This window comes from Pristis pectinata, chromosome 2, assembly GCF_009764475.1.
Source record: "Pristis pectinata isolate sPriPec2 chromosome 2, sPriPec2.1.pri, whole genome shotgun sequence".
Classification (NCBI taxonomy): Eukaryota; Metazoa; Chordata; class Chondrichthyes; order Rhinopristiformes; family Pristidae; genus Pristis; species Pristis pectinata.
The window spans coordinates 355,755-373,637 of NC_067406.1; the positions used below are offsets into that span (position 1 = coordinate 355,755).

The 17,883-nt window shown below is 44.2% G+C and overlaps 1 protein-coding gene across 1 annotated transcript in view; it reads left to right on the top strand.

The window, feature by feature from the left end:
- LOC127586603 (rhotekin-like) overlaps positions 1–17,883 on the top strand; it is a 138,012-nt gene that overhangs the window by 11,920 nt on the left and 108,209 nt on the right. The gene's annotated exons all lie outside the window — the stretch shown is intronic.

The following is a 17,883-nucleotide window of genomic DNA, read 5'->3' on the forward strand; positions in this document are numbered from 1 at the left end:
CTCTATTTTTGTCAGCTCCATGTACCTATCCAAAAGTCTCTTTAAAGACCGTATTGTATCCGCCTCCACCACCGTTGCCGGCAGCCCATTCCATGCACTCACCACTGAAAAAATAAAACTTACCCCTGACGTCTCCTCTAGATCTACTCCCCAGCACCTTAAACCTATGTCCTCTTGTGGCAACCATTTCAGCCCTGGCGAAAAGCCTCTGACTATCCACACGATCAATGCCTGTTATCTTTTTCCACCTCTATCAGGTCCCCCTCATCCTCCATTGCTCCAAGGAGAAATGGCTGAGTTCACTGAACCATTTTTTCATAAGGCACACTCCCCAATCCTGGCAGCATCCTTGTAAATCTCCTCTGCACCCTTTCTATGGCTTCCACATCCTTCCTGTAGTGAGGTGACTAGAACTGAGCACAGTACTCCAAGTGGGGCCTGACCAGGGTCCTATTATAGCTGCAATATTACCTCTCGGCTCTTAAGTTCAATTCCACGATTGATGAAGGACAATACACCACATGCCTTCTTAACCGGAGTCAACCTGTGCAGCTGCTTTGAGCGTCCTATGGACTCAGACCCCAAGATCCCTCTGATCCTCCACACTGCCAAGAGTCCTACCATGAATACTATACTCTGTCATCATATTTGACCTACCAAAATGAACCACTTTACACTTATCTGGGTTGAACTGCATCTGCCACTTCAGCCCAACTTTGCATCCTATTTCTGTCCCGCTGTAACCTCTGACAGCCCTCTATTACTAACCACTACACATTCAACCTTTGTGTCATCTGCAAACTTACTAACCCATCCCTCCACTTCCTCATCCAGATTGTTTATAAAAATCACAAAGAGTAAGGGTCCCAGTACAAATCCCTGAGGTACACCACTGGTCACCGACCTCCACTCAGAATACGACCCTTCAACAACCACTCTTTGCCTTCTGTGGGCCAGCCAGTTCTGGATCCACAAAGCAATGTCCCCTTGGATTCCATGCCTCCTTACTTTCTCAATAAGCCTTGCATGGGGTACCTTATCAAACGCCTTGCTGAAATCCATATACACTACATCTACTGGAGTTCATATGTTCTCACCATGTCTGCATGGGTTTCCTCCCACACTCCAAAGACATGTGTTAGGAAGTTGTGGGCATGCTATGTTGGTGCCAAAAGCATGGCGACACTTGCGGGCTGCCCCAGAACACTCTACACAAAAGATATATTTCACTGTGTTTTGATGTACATGTGAGTAATAAAGATACCTTATTCTTCCTCCCTTCATCAATGTGTTTAGTCACATCCTCAAAAAATTCAATCAGGCTCGTAAGACAGGACCTGCCCTTGACAAAGCTATGCTGATTATTCCTAATCATATTATACCTCTCCAAATGTTCATAAATCCTGCCTCTCAGGATCTTCTCCATCAGCTTACCAACCACTGAGGTAAGACTCACTGGTCTATAATATCCTGGGCTATCTCTACTCCGTTTCTTGAATAAGGGAACAACATCCGCAACCCTCCAATCTTCTGGAACCTCTCCTGTCTCCGTCGATGATGCAAAGATCATCGTCAGAGGCTTCGTAATCTCCTCCCTCACCTTCCACAACAGCCTGGGGTAGATCTCATCTGGTCCCGGCGCCTTATCCAACTTGATGCTTTCCAAAAGTTCCAGCACCTCCTCTTTCCTAATATTTACATGCTGAAGCTTTTCAGCCTGCTGCAACTCCTCACTACAATCACACAGATCTTTTTCCGTAGTGAATAATGATGTAAAGTATTCATTAAGTACCTCTGCTATTTCTTCCGGATTCATACACACTTTCCCACTGTTACACTTGATAGGTCCTATTCTTTTGTGTCTTATCCTCTTGCTCTTCACATACTTGTAGAACACCTTGGGGTTTTCCTTAATCCTGCCCACCAAGGCCTTCTCATGTCCCCTTCTGGCTCTAATTTACTTCTTGCTCCTTCTTGTTAGCCTTATACTCATCCAGATCTCTAACATTACCTAGCCCTCTGAACCTTTCTGGAAGCTTTTCTTTTGAAAAGATTTAGTACAGCCTTTTTACACCACGGTTCCTGTATCTTCTCGTAACTCCCCTGTCTCATTGGCTCATGCCTATGCAGATTCCACGCAAATACCCCCTGATTATTTGCCACATTTCTTCTGTACTTTTCCCTGAGAACATCTGTTCCCCATTGAAGTTTCCAATTACCTGCCTGAGAGCCTCAATTCCCCTTACTCCAACTAAACTCCTTTCTAGTCTGTCTGTTCCTATCTCTCTCCAATGCTATTGTAAAGGAGATAGAATTATGATCACTATCTCCAAAATGCTCTCCTCTGAGAGGTCTGAAACCTGACCAGGTTCATTACCCAATATGAAATCAAGCACAGCCTCTCCTCTGAAGGCCTATCGACATATTGTGTCAAGAATCCTTGCTGAACACACTTAAACTCCACCCCATCTAAACCCCTTGCTGTATGGAGATGCCAATCAATATTTGGGAAATTAAAATCTCCCATCACAACAACTGTTATTATCATCACACCTTTCCAGGATCTGTACCCCTTTCTGCTCCTCGATACCCCTGTTACTATTGAGCAGCCTATATAAAAAAAACCAGTAAAGTTATCGACCCCTTCCTGTTCCTAACCTCCACCCACAGAGACTCCATAGATAATCCCTCAATGACGTCCACCTTTTCTGCAGCCGTGACACTATGATCAACAGTGCCACTCCCCCACCTCTTGCCTCCCTCCCTGTCCTTTCTGAAACATCTGAAACCCAGCACTTGAATTAACCATTCCTGTCCCTGAGCCATCCAAGTCTCTGTAATGGCCACCACATTGTATTTCTCCAAGCTCTAAGCTCATCCGCCTTGTTCACAATAATCCGATAGGTCAGAGCTTGGTTCATCTACTGTACAAGTAGATGCAGAGTGTAGAAAGACCGAGGAAGGATAGGTGGTTGAAAGGGCAAAATTGCAGTCAGTTTGATGGGCTGAAGTGTCTAATGAGAATTATCAGGAACAAGGGTGATGAACCTGGAGCATGGGTAAATATGTGGAGCTATGACATGGTGGCCATTATAGAGACTTGGCTGTCACAAGGGCAGGACTGGCTGCTGGATATTCCAGGGTTTAGATGTTTCAAAAGGGACAGAGATGGAGGTAAAAGAGGTGGGGGAGTAGCTTTGCTGATCAGGGACAGTGTCACAGCTGTAGAAAGGGAGGATGTCCTGGAGGAATCTTCCACTGAGTCCATGTGGGTGGAAGTCAGAAACAGATAGGGAGCAATCACTATTGGGAGTATTCTGCAGACCCCACAGTAGCAGCAGAGATGCTGAGGAGCAGATCAGGAGGCAGATTTTGGAGAGGTGCAGAAATAACAGGGTTGTTGTCGTGGGTGATTTCAACTTCCCTCATATTGATTGGCACCTCCTTAGTGCAAAGGGGGTAGATGGGGCAGAGTTTGTTTGGTGTGTACAGGAAGGATTCCTGACACAGTATGTGGGCAGGCCGACTAGAGGAGAGGTCATACTGGACCTGGTACCAGGCAATGATCAGATCTCTCAGTGGGAGAGCACTTTGGAGATGGTGACCATAACTCCTGGACATTTGACATAGCCTTGGAAAGGGATAGGAGCAGACGATATGGGAAAGAATTTAACTGGGGGAGGGGGAATTATGATGCTATTGGGCAGGAACTTGGGAGCATAAATTGGGAGCAGATGTTCTTGGGGAAGTGCACAGTGGAAATGTGGAGGTTGTTTAAGGAATACTTGCATGGGGCTCTGGATAATTTGAGCCATTGAGGCAGGGTAAGGATGGTAGAGTGAAGGAACCATAGTTGACACGAGATGTAGAATATCTTGTCAAGAGGAAGAAAGAGGCTTACCTGAGGTTTAGAAAGCATGGATCAGACAGGGCTCTGGAGAGTTACAAGGTAGCCAGGAGGGAGCTTAAGAATGGACTTAGGAGAGCTAGAAGGGGGCGTGAGAATTCCTTGGCAAGGAGGATTAAGGAAAACCCCAAGGCATTCTACACACGTGAAGAATAAGAGGATGACTCGAGCGAGGGTAGGACCAATCAGGGATAAAAGAGGAAACGTGCCTGAAGTCAGAAGAGGTGGGCAGGCCATTATTGAATACTTTGCTTCGGTATTCACCAGAGAGAGACCTTGACGTTTGTGAGGATGGTGTACGACAGACTGATATGCTGGGGCATGTCGACGTGAGGAAGGAGGATGTGCTGAACTATTGAAAGATATTACAATAGTTAAGTCACCGGGGCTGGACAGGATATATCCAGGGTTATTCTGGGAAGCTAGGGAAGAGATTGCTGCACCTTTGGCGATGATCTTTGCATCCTCACTGGCCACAGGAGTAGTGCCGGATGATTGGAGGGTGGCAAATGTTGTTCCTTTGTTTAAGAAAGGAAGTAGGGATAACCCTGGGAATTACAGACCAGTGAGTCTTACTTCAGGGGTGGGCAAATTACTGGAGAAGATTATTAGAGACAGGATTTATGGGCATTTGGAGAAGCATAGGCTGATTAGGGACAGTCAGCGTGGCTTTGTGAGGGGCAGGTCATGTCTCATGAGCCTGATTAAATTCTTTGAGGAGGTGACAAAGCACATTGATGGTAGAGCAGTGGATGTGGTGTACATGACTTTTAGTAAAGAGTTTGATAAGGTTCCTCATGGAAGACTCATTCAGAAAGTCAGGAGGCATGGGATCCAGGGAAACTTGGCTGTGTGGATTCAGAATTGGCCTGCCCATAGAAGACAAAGAGGGTGGTAGTAGATGGAATGTATTCTGCCTGGAGGACTGTGACCAGTGGTGTTCTGCAGGGATCTTTTCTGGGACCCCTGCTCTTTGTGATTTTTATAAATGTCTTAGATGAGGATGTGGAAGGGTGGGTTTGTAAGTTTACTGATGATTCAAAGGTTGGTGATGTTGTGGATAATGTAGAAGGTTGCTGTAGATTACAATAGGATATTGACAGAAATGCAGAACTGGGCTGAGAAGTGGCAGATGGAGTTCAACCCAGACAACTGAAGTGATACACTTCAGGAGATCAAATTCAAAGGCAGAATACTAGGTTAATGGTAGGACTCTTAGCAGTGTGGTGGAACAGAGGAATCTTGGAGTCCATGTCCATAGATCCCTCAAGGTTGCCATGTGGGTCAGTACGGTTGTTAAGAAGGCGTATGGAGTGTTGGCCTTCATTAGTCAGGGTATTTTGTTCAAGAGCCATAAGGTGATATTGCAGCTCTATAGAACTCTGGTCAGACCACACTTGGAGTATTGTGTTCAGTTCTTGTCATCTCGTTATAGAAAGGATGTGGAACCTTTAGAGAGGGTGCAGAGCAGTTTTACCAGGATGTTGCCAGGATTGGAGAGCATGTCTTATGAGAATAGGTTGAGCGAGCTAGGGCTTTTCTCTTTGGAGAGGAGGATGAGAAGTGACTTGATAGAGGTGTCCAAGATGAGGCATAGATCGAGTGGACAGAGACTTTTTCCCAGGGTGACAATGGCTAACACAAGGGGACAGAATTTTAGGGTGATTAGAAGATAAGGGGGATGTCAGGGGTAAGTTTTTTTATATAAACTGAGTGGTGGGTGCAAGGAATGCACTGCCAGTAGAGGTTGTGGGGGCAGATACATTAGGGACATTTAAGAGGCTTTTAGATAGCCCCCTATTTTTATCATTTATGTGTCTATGTGGGATAGAAGGGTTAGATAGATCTTAGAGCAGGATAAACTGTCAGCACAACATTGTGGGCCAAAGGGCCTGTACTGTGTTGTAGTGTTCTATGTAAACGCCTTACTAAAATCCATGTACACCACATCCACTGCTCTACCTTCATCAATGTGCTTTGTCACATCCTCAAAGAATTCGGTCAGGCTCGTGAGGCACGACCTGCCCCTCACAAAACCATGCTGACTGTCCCTAATCAGCCGATGCTTCTCTAAATGCCCATAAATCCTGTCTGTAACAATTGCCCATCACTGAAGAAAGACTCGCTGGTCTGTAATTCCCAGGGTGATCCTGCTCCCTTGAACAAAGGAACAAGATTTGCCACAAGATGGCGCTGGAGCATGGCGACTCATTGCAAGCTGCTCTCGACAGATCTGCTCATTATTCTTACTATAATCGTTCTACACTTAAACTGTCACTAACTATTACTAATCATGTTCTTTTAAATCTTCGTACAAGACTGGTGAAACATCAATGTACTCTGTACTAACCCAATGTTACTGCACTGTGTAATGAATTGACCTGTACAATCGATATGCAAGACAAGTTTTTCCACTGTAACTTGGTACAAGTGACAATAATAAACCAGTACCAATATCGCCAATCATCTGGCACTACTCCTGTGGTGACGATGCAAATATTGTCACCAAAGGCACAGCAATCTCTTCCCTAGCTTCCCATAATAACATCAGATACCTCCCGTCCACCCCCGGTGATTTATCTATCCTCATATTTTTCAGTAGTTCCAGCACATCATCTTTCCTCACGTCTACATGCCCTAGTGTATCAGTCTGTGGTAAGCCATCCTCACAAACGTCAAGTTCTCTCTGGTGAATACTGAAGCAAAGTATTCATTAAGAACCTCCCCTACCTCTTCTGACTCCAGGCACGTTTCCTCTTTTATCCCTGATCGGTCCTACCCTCACTCTAGTCATCCTCCTATTCTTCACATACGTGCAGAACACCTTGGGGTTTAGCTCCCTCCTGGCTACCTTGTAACTCTCCAGAGCCCTGTCTGATCCACAATTTCTAAAGTCCAGGCAAGTCTTTCTTCTACTTGACAAGATATTCTGTGCCTATTGTCAACAATTGTTCCTTCACTCTACCATCCTTACCCTGCTTCAATGGGACAAACCTGTGCACTTTCCCAAGAACATCTGTTCCCAATATATGCTCCCAAGTTTCTGCTTAATGCATCATAATTCCCCCTCCCCCAGTTAAATACTTTCCCATATTGTCTGCTCCTATCCCTCTCCAAGGCTATGGTAAAGGTCAAAGAGTTATGGTTACATCTCCAAAATGCCTGGTACCAGGTCCAGTATGGCCTCTCCTCTAGTCGGCCTGTCCATATACTGTGTCAGGAATCCTTCCTGTACACACCGAACAAACTCTGTCCCAGCTATCCCCTTTACACTAAGGAGGTGCCAATCAATATTAGGGAAGTTGAAATCACCCATGACAACAACCCTGTTATTTTTGCACCTCTTCAAAATCTGCCTCCTGATCTGCTCCTCAGTGTCTCTGCTGCTACTGAGGGGTTTGTAGAATACTCCCAATAGAATGATCGCTCCCTTCCTGTTTCTGACTTCCACTCACACTGACTCAGTGGATGATTCCTCTAGGACATCCTCCCTTTCTACAGCTGTGACACTGTCCCTGATCAGCAAAGCCGCTCCCCCACCTCTCTTACCTCAGTCCCTCTCCCTTTTGAAAGATCTAAACCCCGGAATATCCAGCAGCCATTCCTGCCCTTGCGACAGCCCCTGCCAATCTAGTTTAAATCCTCCCCAACAGTTCTAGTAAACCTGCCGGCAAGAATATTGGTCCCCCTCCAGTTCTGGTGTAACCCGTCCCTTTAGTACAGGTCATACCTTCCCCAGAAGAGATTCCAATGATCAATAAATCTGAAACCCTGCCCCCTGCACCAATTTCTCAGCCACGCATTCATCTGCCAAATCATCCTATTCTTACCCTCACTGGCACATGGCACAGGCAGTAATCCAGAGATTCCTACCCTTGAGGTCCTGCTTTTCAGCTTCATACCCAACTCCCTATATTCCCTCTTCAGGACCTCATCTCTTTTCCTACCTATGTCATTGGTACCAATATGTACCACATCCTCTGGCTGTTCACCTCCCCCTTCAGAATGCTGTGGACCCGATCTAAGACGTCCCTGACACCCAGGAGGCAACATACCATTCGGGAGTCTCTTTCACGTCCACAGAATCTCCTGTCTGTCCCCCTTACTCTGGAATCCCCTATCACTGCCACTCTCCTCCTCTTCCCCCCACTTCCCTTCTGCACCATACGACCAGGGTCAGTGCCAGAAACCTGCTCACTGCAGCTTTCCCCTGGTAGGTTGTCCCACCCAACAGTATCCAAAGTGGTATACCAGTTATTGAGGGGAATGGCCACAAGGGTACTCTGCACTACTTGCCTATTCTCCATTCTTCTCCTGGCAGTCACCCAGCTACCTACCTCCTGCAGCTTTAGAATGACTGCCTGCCAGGCATGATAGTGTAGCAGTTAGCATCACACTTTACAGCATCAGCGACCAGCACTGTCTATAAGGAGTTTGTACATTCTCCCCATGTCTGCATGCATTTCCTCTTGGTGCTTCGGTTTCCTCCTACATTCGAAAGACATATGGGTTAGGAAGTTCTGGGCATCCTATGTTGGCACCAGAAGCATGGCAACACTTGCAGGCTGCCCCCAGAACACTCTACACACACAATGAAATACATCTTCTGTTTCAATGTACACGAGACTAATAAAGATATCTATGCACTTCTCAGTATCCTGTAGGAGCCAAAGGTCATCCAGCTGCAGCTGGATGCACCTCATGCAGATGTAGTTATCAAGGAAACTGGATGTCTCCCAGAACTCTCACATTGCACAAGCTGAACACACAACTGACCCTGGAGCCATTCTCACTACTCTGTCCCTGTCACAAACCAGCAACAAAAGAAACACACTGAGCATGATTCAGTGTTAAAAACTATTTTATTAATCACTACTTATGATAATACGTAAAATAAAAGTAAAAAAAAATGTTAGTATGTTAGAATTCAAGAATGTTAAACCTCGAACATTAACCCCAAAACTAAACTCTTCGTGTGTGTGTGTGACAAAGTCCAAAACTCCCAGTTCCTGAATGGTTCTTAAAGTTCAGTTCCGCAAGCCATAAGGTGAAACATGAGCAAGGGCTTCCTCAACAACCACCGTTGTCTGAAGATAAGATGTAGATGTAGAAAAACATAGAGAGAGTACATACGAAATCCAAATGTTCCACGATGGAACCCAAACGACACTTCAGTGTTTACTCGGTAGTGACTTCCTCACCCCGAAAAGCATCCGAACCGTGGTCGTCCACACACAAATACCTGTTTCCTTCTACAGGTCAGCAACAAAGTGAACTCCACCGGATTACTTCCAACTTCCATACATGGATTTCAGTGGTAAACACAGTTATTGTTTCTCATCCATCGATAGAGAAAACAAGCAGGCTGGTGTCTCTCTCCCTTCTCTCTCTCTCTTCTTCTTCTTCTGACCTCTTCAACAACGTCATTACGTCCTTTATCTTCTATTGACGTAAGCACGCCCCACACACACATACACACACACTCTCTATCTTAAAGGGACTTTCACTGAGTCCGTAACACCTCCCACCTAAAAAAAAAATTTTCCCAAGAAAATTTTAACCGCGCATAGTTAGTAATGTTAATAATTATCATGCTACACAACTACAGACTATCAGATTAGTACAGATACATGTTTCCCATTTAACATCGGGAAAGACAATCAGCAATCACATTATCTTTGCCTTTAATGTGAGTTATCATGAGATCAAACTCTTGCAAAATTAAACTCCAGTTTAACAGCCTTCTGTTCTTGTTTTTGACTCGGCTCAGAAACACCAATGGGTTATGATCTGTATACACAGTCAATGGTTTCTGAGCGGTGCAAACATATACACTGAAATGTTGCAAGGCTACAACAAGCGACAGTAATTCTTTCTCTATGGTGGAATAATTCTTTTGATGCTCATTAAATTTCTTTGAAAAGTAAGCTACAGGATGGTCAATATCATCAAGGTCACCCTTCTGCAACAACACAGCTCCTGCAGCTTCATCACTGGCATCTACTGCTAATGAAAATGGCTTTTCAAAGTCAGGTGTTCTGAGCACAGGATGGTAGCATAAAATGGCTTTCAGCTTCTCAAATGCTTCTTGACAAGAATCTGTCCAAACAAACTTTACTCCCTTCTTCAGAAGATTAGTTAGGGGAAGAGCAATATCAGCAAAATTTTTTCAAAATTTTTGATAATATCCAACCATTCCCAAAAATCTTCTAACAGTCCTCGTACCTGTGGGAATAGGGAACTCAGATATTGCTTGAACTTTTGCCTGAACAGGAGCTTGCTTGCCTTGACCTACAACATAACCAAGATACGTCACAGTGGCATGGCCAAATTCACTTTTAGCCAAGTTAACTGTAAGGTTAGCCTTGGAAAGTCTTTCAAACAACCTTTCTAACGCAGAGATGTGATCTTCCCAAGTATCATTCCCAGTCACTAAGTCGTCAATGTAGGCATCTGTATGTTTTAACCCATGAATCACTGAATTAATCATTCTTTGAAATGTTGCCGGAGCATTTTTCATTCCAAATGGCAAAACATTGTATTCATACAATCCAGAAGGGGTTACAAAGGCTGAAATTTCCCTTCCTCTATCTGTTAATGGAACACACCAGTACCCTTTTAATAGGTCAATCTTTGTAAGAAATTTTGCCTTTCCCACTCTGTCTATGCAATCATCCACCCTAGGAATAGGGTAAGCATCTGACTTTGTTACAGCATTCACTTTCCTGTAATCTGTGCAAAATCTAACAGTTCCATCAGGTTTAGGTACAATAACACAGGGCGAACTCCAATTTGAAGTAGAATGTCTAATAATATCATTTTCCAACATGTATTTGATTTCCTGATCAACAAGTTTACTTTTTTCCACATTCATTCGATATGGGTGTTGTTTGATTGGTTTTGCATCCCCAACATCAACATCATGGGTAATTATCGATGTTCTGTTTGGAACATCTGGGAACAGATTTTTAAATTTTAAAATTAATTCTCTCATCTGTTGTTTTTGCGAAACTTGTAAATGGTCCAACTTCGTTTCAAGGTTCTCCAGGATATTTTGGTTTTTCAGTTTCGATGGAACAATATTTGGTCTAAATTGGCCTTCCTCAACATCAACATCAGGCATTCTAGAAACAACCTTTTCACCATCCACCAAGGCCACAACTGAATCCCTCTCATAATAAGGTTTTAGCATGTTTACATGACAGAGTTGTGTTTTCTTGCGTCTATCTGGTGTTTTGATTATATATGTTAGATCAGTCACTCGAGATTCAATAACATAGGGTCCAGAAAAACGAGCTTGCAAGGGATTATTTTGGCTAGGGAAAAATACCAACACCTTTTGCCCCACTGCGAATGTCCTAGGCCGAGCACGTCTATCAAAATATGTCTTCATTCTTATCTGGCTTGTTTTCAAATTCTCTCTCGCTAGCTGGCAGACTCTCTCCAACCGAGTTTTAAATTTTTGGACATAGTCCAACAGACTCAAGTGAACTTCCTCATTAACCCATTGCTCTCTTAACAACTCCAAAGGTCCTCTCACCCTATGTCCAAACACAAGCTCAAAAGGACTAAATCCGATTGACTCCTGGATCGATTCTCTAACGGCAAACAAAAGTAAATGGATACCTTCGTCCCAATCCTTGGTGTTTTCAAAGCAATAAGTCTTCAGCATATTTTTGAGAGTAGAATGAAATCTCTCCAGAGCTCCTTGAGATTCTGGGTGATATGCAGATGATACAATCTGCTTTGCTCCCAGCTCATAGACTATTTGTTGAAAAATTTTTGACATAAAATTACTACCTTGATCAGATTGGATTTCTTTTGGCAAACCAAACAAGGTAAAAAATTTTACAAGAGCCTTTGACACCGTCTTGGCCTTAATATTTCTAAGGGGTATTGCCTCTGGAAATCTAGAAGTGGCACACATGATGGTTAACAAATACTGATTTCCAGTCTTAGACTTTGGTAATGGGCCAACACAGTCCACAATCACCTTCGAAAAGGGTTCACCAAAAGCAGGAATTGGTTTCAAAGGAGCCACAGGGGGTTTTTGATTTGGTTTACCTACCATCTGACATGTGTGGCAGGTTCGACAAAACATCACCACATCTTTTCTCAAACCAGGCCAATAGAATTGTTTCAAGATCTTCCCTACAGTTTTATTCACACCAAAATGACCACCCAAAGGCATACTGTGGGCCAGGTTTAAAATCTCATCCCTATAAACTTTTGGAACAACAACCTGATGAATAACTTCCCATTCCTCAGTAACAGGAACATGAGGAGGTCTCCATTTCCTCATTAACACTCCATTTTTGACATAGTATCCAGTTGGCACCTTTTCAATCTCCTCACATGAGAGAGCTTTTTCTTTCAATTCTGTCAACTCAGGGTCCTTTGTCTGTTCCACCATAAAATCCTTCCTCGACAAAGACAAATCTTTAAATTCAGGCTCACTATAAGGATGTTGATCCTCCAGTGAAGACAGAAAAGTCTCAGATAAGGCATCAAAATTTTCTTCCTGTTTAGGACTGTCACAAGGAACTACATCAGACTGCACCGGACTGTCTGTCTTGGCTAATTCTTTAGCTCTAGCTCGAGTCACCGCACATGATGGGTAAACATCTGAATCATCCTCAGACTCATCAATCCTTGGTTTGGTTGTTAACCGTACCACAGGATCACTTTCTCCATTTGCAAGGTCATTTCCCAATAACAAAGAAACTCCTTCCACTGGCAAACTAGGTCTTATCCCTATCTCGACTGGTCCTTCTATGAACTTTGACTTTAAAATCACCCTGTGAAAAGGGACAGACATGGTCTCACCTGTAACGCCTCGTACTAGATTTACTTCACCAGTGTCACTTTCTTCACCAAAATTTAAAACACTGTCCAGCAAGAGAGATTGACTAGCCCCAGTATCTCTAAGAATTTTCACTGGCACCTGGGGTGACTCATCATTCAGTGAAACAAAACCCTCTGATACATACGAACGGAATTCCTTTCTCACCTCCTCCAACTTTTCCGCTTTTCCCTCTTGCAAGGACTGATCTTTAACAGCATCTCCTGAACCTTTTTGATTTTTAATTGCCTGAAAGCAAGCATTGGGCCCAGCTTCCTTCTTTTTCTTCAAAAGGGCACAATTAGATATCACGTGGCCAGGTTTCCTACAGTAATAACAAGTACGCTCAACAGGTTTCTCCAGCCCTGGCTTCTTTTCATCCTTTCCTTTTTGATTACCTCCCAATTTACTCTCCGGTTTCCCTGGATTGTCTTTGTAACTCTTTTGAAAGGTTTTAGGTTGTCCCCATTTGGATTTATGGGTTAAAGCATAATCATCTGCCAACCTAGCAGTTTCTTGTAAAGTTTCCACTGCCTTTTCATTTAAATATGTTGTTAATTCAGCTGGAACACATCTTTTAAAGTCTTCCACCAGTATCAATTCTGTCAATTTATCGTAATCCCCATCTACATTTTTAGCCAGGCACCATCGTTCAAAACATATTCTCTTTCCATTGGCAAATTCCATATAAGTCTGATCTGCAGATTTCCTCAAGTCTCTGAATTTTTGTCTATAAGCCTCAGGGACCAATTCATAGGCCTTCAAAATAGCTTGTTTTACCTTGGTATAATCAGCTGCATCCTCAACAGACAAAGCAGAATAAGCTTTTTGAGCTTTACCTTTAATCACACTCTGTACCATAAGAGCCCATCCTTTCCTTGGCCAGTTTGAACTCACAGCAACCTTTTCAAAATGTTGGAAATACTGATCAACCTGATCTTCTTCAAACGGAGGGACCAATCAAACCTCCCTGCTGGCTGAAAAACCATCATCAGAATCAGATTCCGAACTCCTACGCTTCATTTGTAACTCATGCTGCTTCTTTTTCTCCTCGTTATCCAGCTCCATCTGCTTCATTGCTAGATCAGCCTCTATCTTCATCTGAGTTATCTTTTGTTCGGCCTCTAATTTCTCTCGTTCGGCCTCTATCTTTAACTGAGTTTGCTCTCGTTCAGCCTCTATCTTTGCCAGCTGCACCTGTGCCTCAGAAATTGCTATTTCACTGCCAGGAAACTGTTTTAACACTTCCTTCTCAAACACCTTCTTTTCCACATAATGGCCAGCTATCAGTCTCTGAATATCTGCCTTTCTCATAGACTGCTTTACTTCTGTAAGGTTTAGCCTTGTAGCAATCTTTATCAAATCATCCTTTTTCGCCACCTCCAATCCCTTTTGGGTTGGTGACTCCAAAAATGCCTTAATATCCATTGCTGCTGGTTTCCACACACACAAGCCAATTAAAAAGAATTTATCAGACCTCCCTCAAAAATCTTTGGATTGAATCTCGAACAAATCTCGTCAATCTGGGGTACAATCCCAGACGACACTCGTTAACCTTGGGAACTATCCCAGACGAGCCCCCAATTTTGTCACAAACCAGCAACAAAAGAAACACACTGAGCATGATTCAGTGTTAAAAACTATTTTATTAATCACTACTTATGATAATACGTAAAATAAAAGTAAAAAAAAATGTTAGTATGTTAGAATTCAAGAATGTTAAACCTCGAACATTAACCCCAAAACTAAACTCTTCGTGTGTGTGTGTGACAAAGTCCAAAACTCCCAGTTCCTGAATGGTTCTTAAAGTTCAGTTCCGCAAGCCATAAGGTGAAACATGAGCAAGGGCTTCCTCAACAACCACCGTTGTCTGAAGATAAGATGTAGATGTAGAAAAACATAGAGAGAGTACATACGAAATCCAAATGTTCCACGATGGAACCCAAACGACACTTCAGTGTTTACTCGGTAGTGACTTCCTCACCCCGAAAAGCATCCGAACCGTGGTCGTCCACATACAAATACCTGTTTCCTTCTACAGGTCAGCAACAAAGTGAACTCCACCGGATTACTTCCAACTTCCATACATGGATTTCAGTGGTAAACACAGTTATTGTTTCTCATCCATCGATAGAGAAAACAAGCAGGCTGGTGTCTCTCTCCCTTCTCTCTCTCTCTTCTTCTTCTGACCTCTTCAACAACGTCATTACGTCCTTTATCTTCTATTGACGTAAGCACGCCCCACACACACATACACACACACTCTCTATCTTAAAGGGACTTTCACTGAGTCCGTAACATCAAGGAAACTGGATGTCTCCCAGAACTCTCACATTGCACAAGCTGAACACACAACTGACCCTGGAGCCATTCTCACTACTCTGTCCTGGCACTAAAAGGAATACCAAATCAAAGAAAGAAACATACCAGAGAATTACATCACCTCTTCTCCCCCAAAGCCTCAGCTCCCTACTCTAACACTGACACAATGGCTATTCTGCTTACACTTGCCTTACCTTTATTTGCTGCTGTTAATAAGCCAATCAACAGGTAAAAATTTGCAAATGTGCCTCGTTTAGACTCCTGCAAGGTGAAGCTCACAAGCTCAAGTACAGAGACTCACCTCTTTTCTAAGGTCCTGCTCCAAATCTGGCTCCAAATCTGGCTCCAACTCCTGACTCCGCAAGGTGAAACTCCATACCCTCCTCTACCCTCTTGGTTACCTCCTCGAAGAACTCTAAGAAAGTTGTCAGACTTGACTTCCTGCGCACAAGGCCACGCTGACTGAATCAGACCCTGTCTCTCCAAATGTTGGTAGATCCTGTCCCTCAGAATCCCCTCCAGCAATTGACCCTCCACTGATGTCAGACTCACTAGGCTGTAGTTTCCTGGCTTGATTTTGCTCCCCTTTTTAAACAATGGTACCACATTAAGCACTCTCCAGTCCTCCAGAACCTCACCTGTGGCCAGAGATGAAGCAAAAATCTCTGCAAGGGCCTCCGCCATTTCTTCTCCAGCTTCCCACGAGGTCTGAGAATGCACCAGGTCAGGTCCTGGGGATTTATCCACCTTCATGCACTCTGGCCTCCAATACCTCCTTGCTGCTAATTCGTATGTGGTCTGAGACATCACCACCCATTTCCCCCATTTCCTCAGCTTCCATCGTTTCCTCCACAGTAAAAACTGAAGAGAAATAGTCATTAAACATCTCACCCATTTCCTTTGGTTCTGTACACACATGGCCATCCTGATCTGTTAGGGGACCTATTCACTCCTTAGCCACCCTTTACTTTTAATATACTGATAGGATCTCTTGGGATTTTGCCTCACCTGAGCTGCCAGATCCTCCTTATTCCTCTTTTTGCCCTCTCTTCTCTCAAGTGCACTCCGACACTTGTAGTCATCGAGAGATTCACTAGTTCCCAATTCCTTGTGTGCAGTGTATGCCTCCCTCTTTCTTCTCCAGAGCCTCAATACCTCTTGTCAACCAGGGTTCCTGAAACCTGCCAGGCTTGCCCTTCACCCTCACGGTAACATGCAGGCCCTGAACTGACATCACACTTTTAAAGGCCTCCCACTCAGCAGATGCTCCTTTCCCTGCAAACAATCTCACCCAATCAACCTCTGCAAGATCCTGTCTAATGGCTCCAAAATTTGCTCTGCCCCAGTTCAGAACCCTAACCTGTGAACCAATCATATCTTCTTCCATAACTAGTTTAAAACTAATAGAATTATGGTCACTGCATCCAAAGTGCTTGCTGACAGACACTTCCACGACTTGCCCTACCTTATTCCCCAGCAGGAGGTCCAGTGTTGCATTCTCTGGTAGGTCCCTCCATATATTGATAAGGGAAGCTTTCTTGGACACTTTTCACAAATTCTGCTCCATCCAAGCCTTTTGCACTACATTTTTACACCCCTCCCACCTGACTTCAGGAAAGGGGGCGGTGAACATGCACCTGTCTACATCAATAGTGCTGAGATTGAGAGGGTTGAAAGCTTCAAGTTCCTGGGAGTGAACATCACCAACAGCCTGTCTGGTCAAATCACGTAGATGCCACGGCCAAGAAAACTCACCGGCGCCTCTGCTTCCTCAGGAGGCTAAAGAAATTTGGTTTGTCCCCTTTGACTCTCACCAACTTTTACCGATGCACCATAGAAAGCATCCTATCTGGATGTATCACGGCTTGGTACGGCAACTGCTCTGCACAAGGCTTCAGGAAGCTGCAGAGAGTTGTGGACACAGCCCAGCGCATCACGGACACCAGCTTCCCCTCCTTGGACTCTGTCTTTACCTCTCGTTGTCTTGGTGTAGCAGCCAGCATAATCAAAGACGCCACCCACCCGGGGACATTCTCTCTTCTCTCCTCTTCCATCGGGTAGAAGATACAGGAGCCTGAGGGCACATACCACCAGACTTAAGGACAGCTTCTACCCCACAGTGATAAGACTATTGAACGGTTCCCTTATACAATGAGATGGACTCTGACCTCACGATCTACCTTGTTGTGACTTTACATCTTATTGCACTGCACTTTCTCTGTAGCTGTGACACTTTACTCTATACTGTTACTGTTTTTACCCTGTACTACATCAATGCACTCTGTACTGACTCAATGTAACTGCCCTGTGTAATGAATTGACCTGTACGATCGGTTTGTAAGACAAGTTTTTCACTGGACCTCGGTACAAGTGACGATAATAAACCAATACCAATACCACCTCCCATCCTTTAATTCATCGTCCACCTTCTTGTCCTATCAGATTCCACCATCTTAAGCCCTTTGTCGCTTCCACCTATCACCTCCTGGCACTATTCCTACTCCTTCCCCCACCACCCCCTACCCCCTCTTCACCTGGATCCACCTATCACCTGCCAGCTCTCGCTCCACTCCTTCCCTCCATCTTTCTGTACTGGCCACCTCCCCTCTTTCAATCCAAGTGAAGGATCTTGACCTGAAATATTGACTGTCCATTTCCCTTCATAGATGCTGCCTGACCTGCTGAGTTTCTCCAGCAGTTTTGTGAGGTTGGAGGAGATGTTTGTGTATCTTTACTTGTCCTGGAAGGGCTGTTTGGGTCCCTGGATGGTGGTGAAGGAGGCGGTGTAAGGACAAACATTACACCTCCTGAA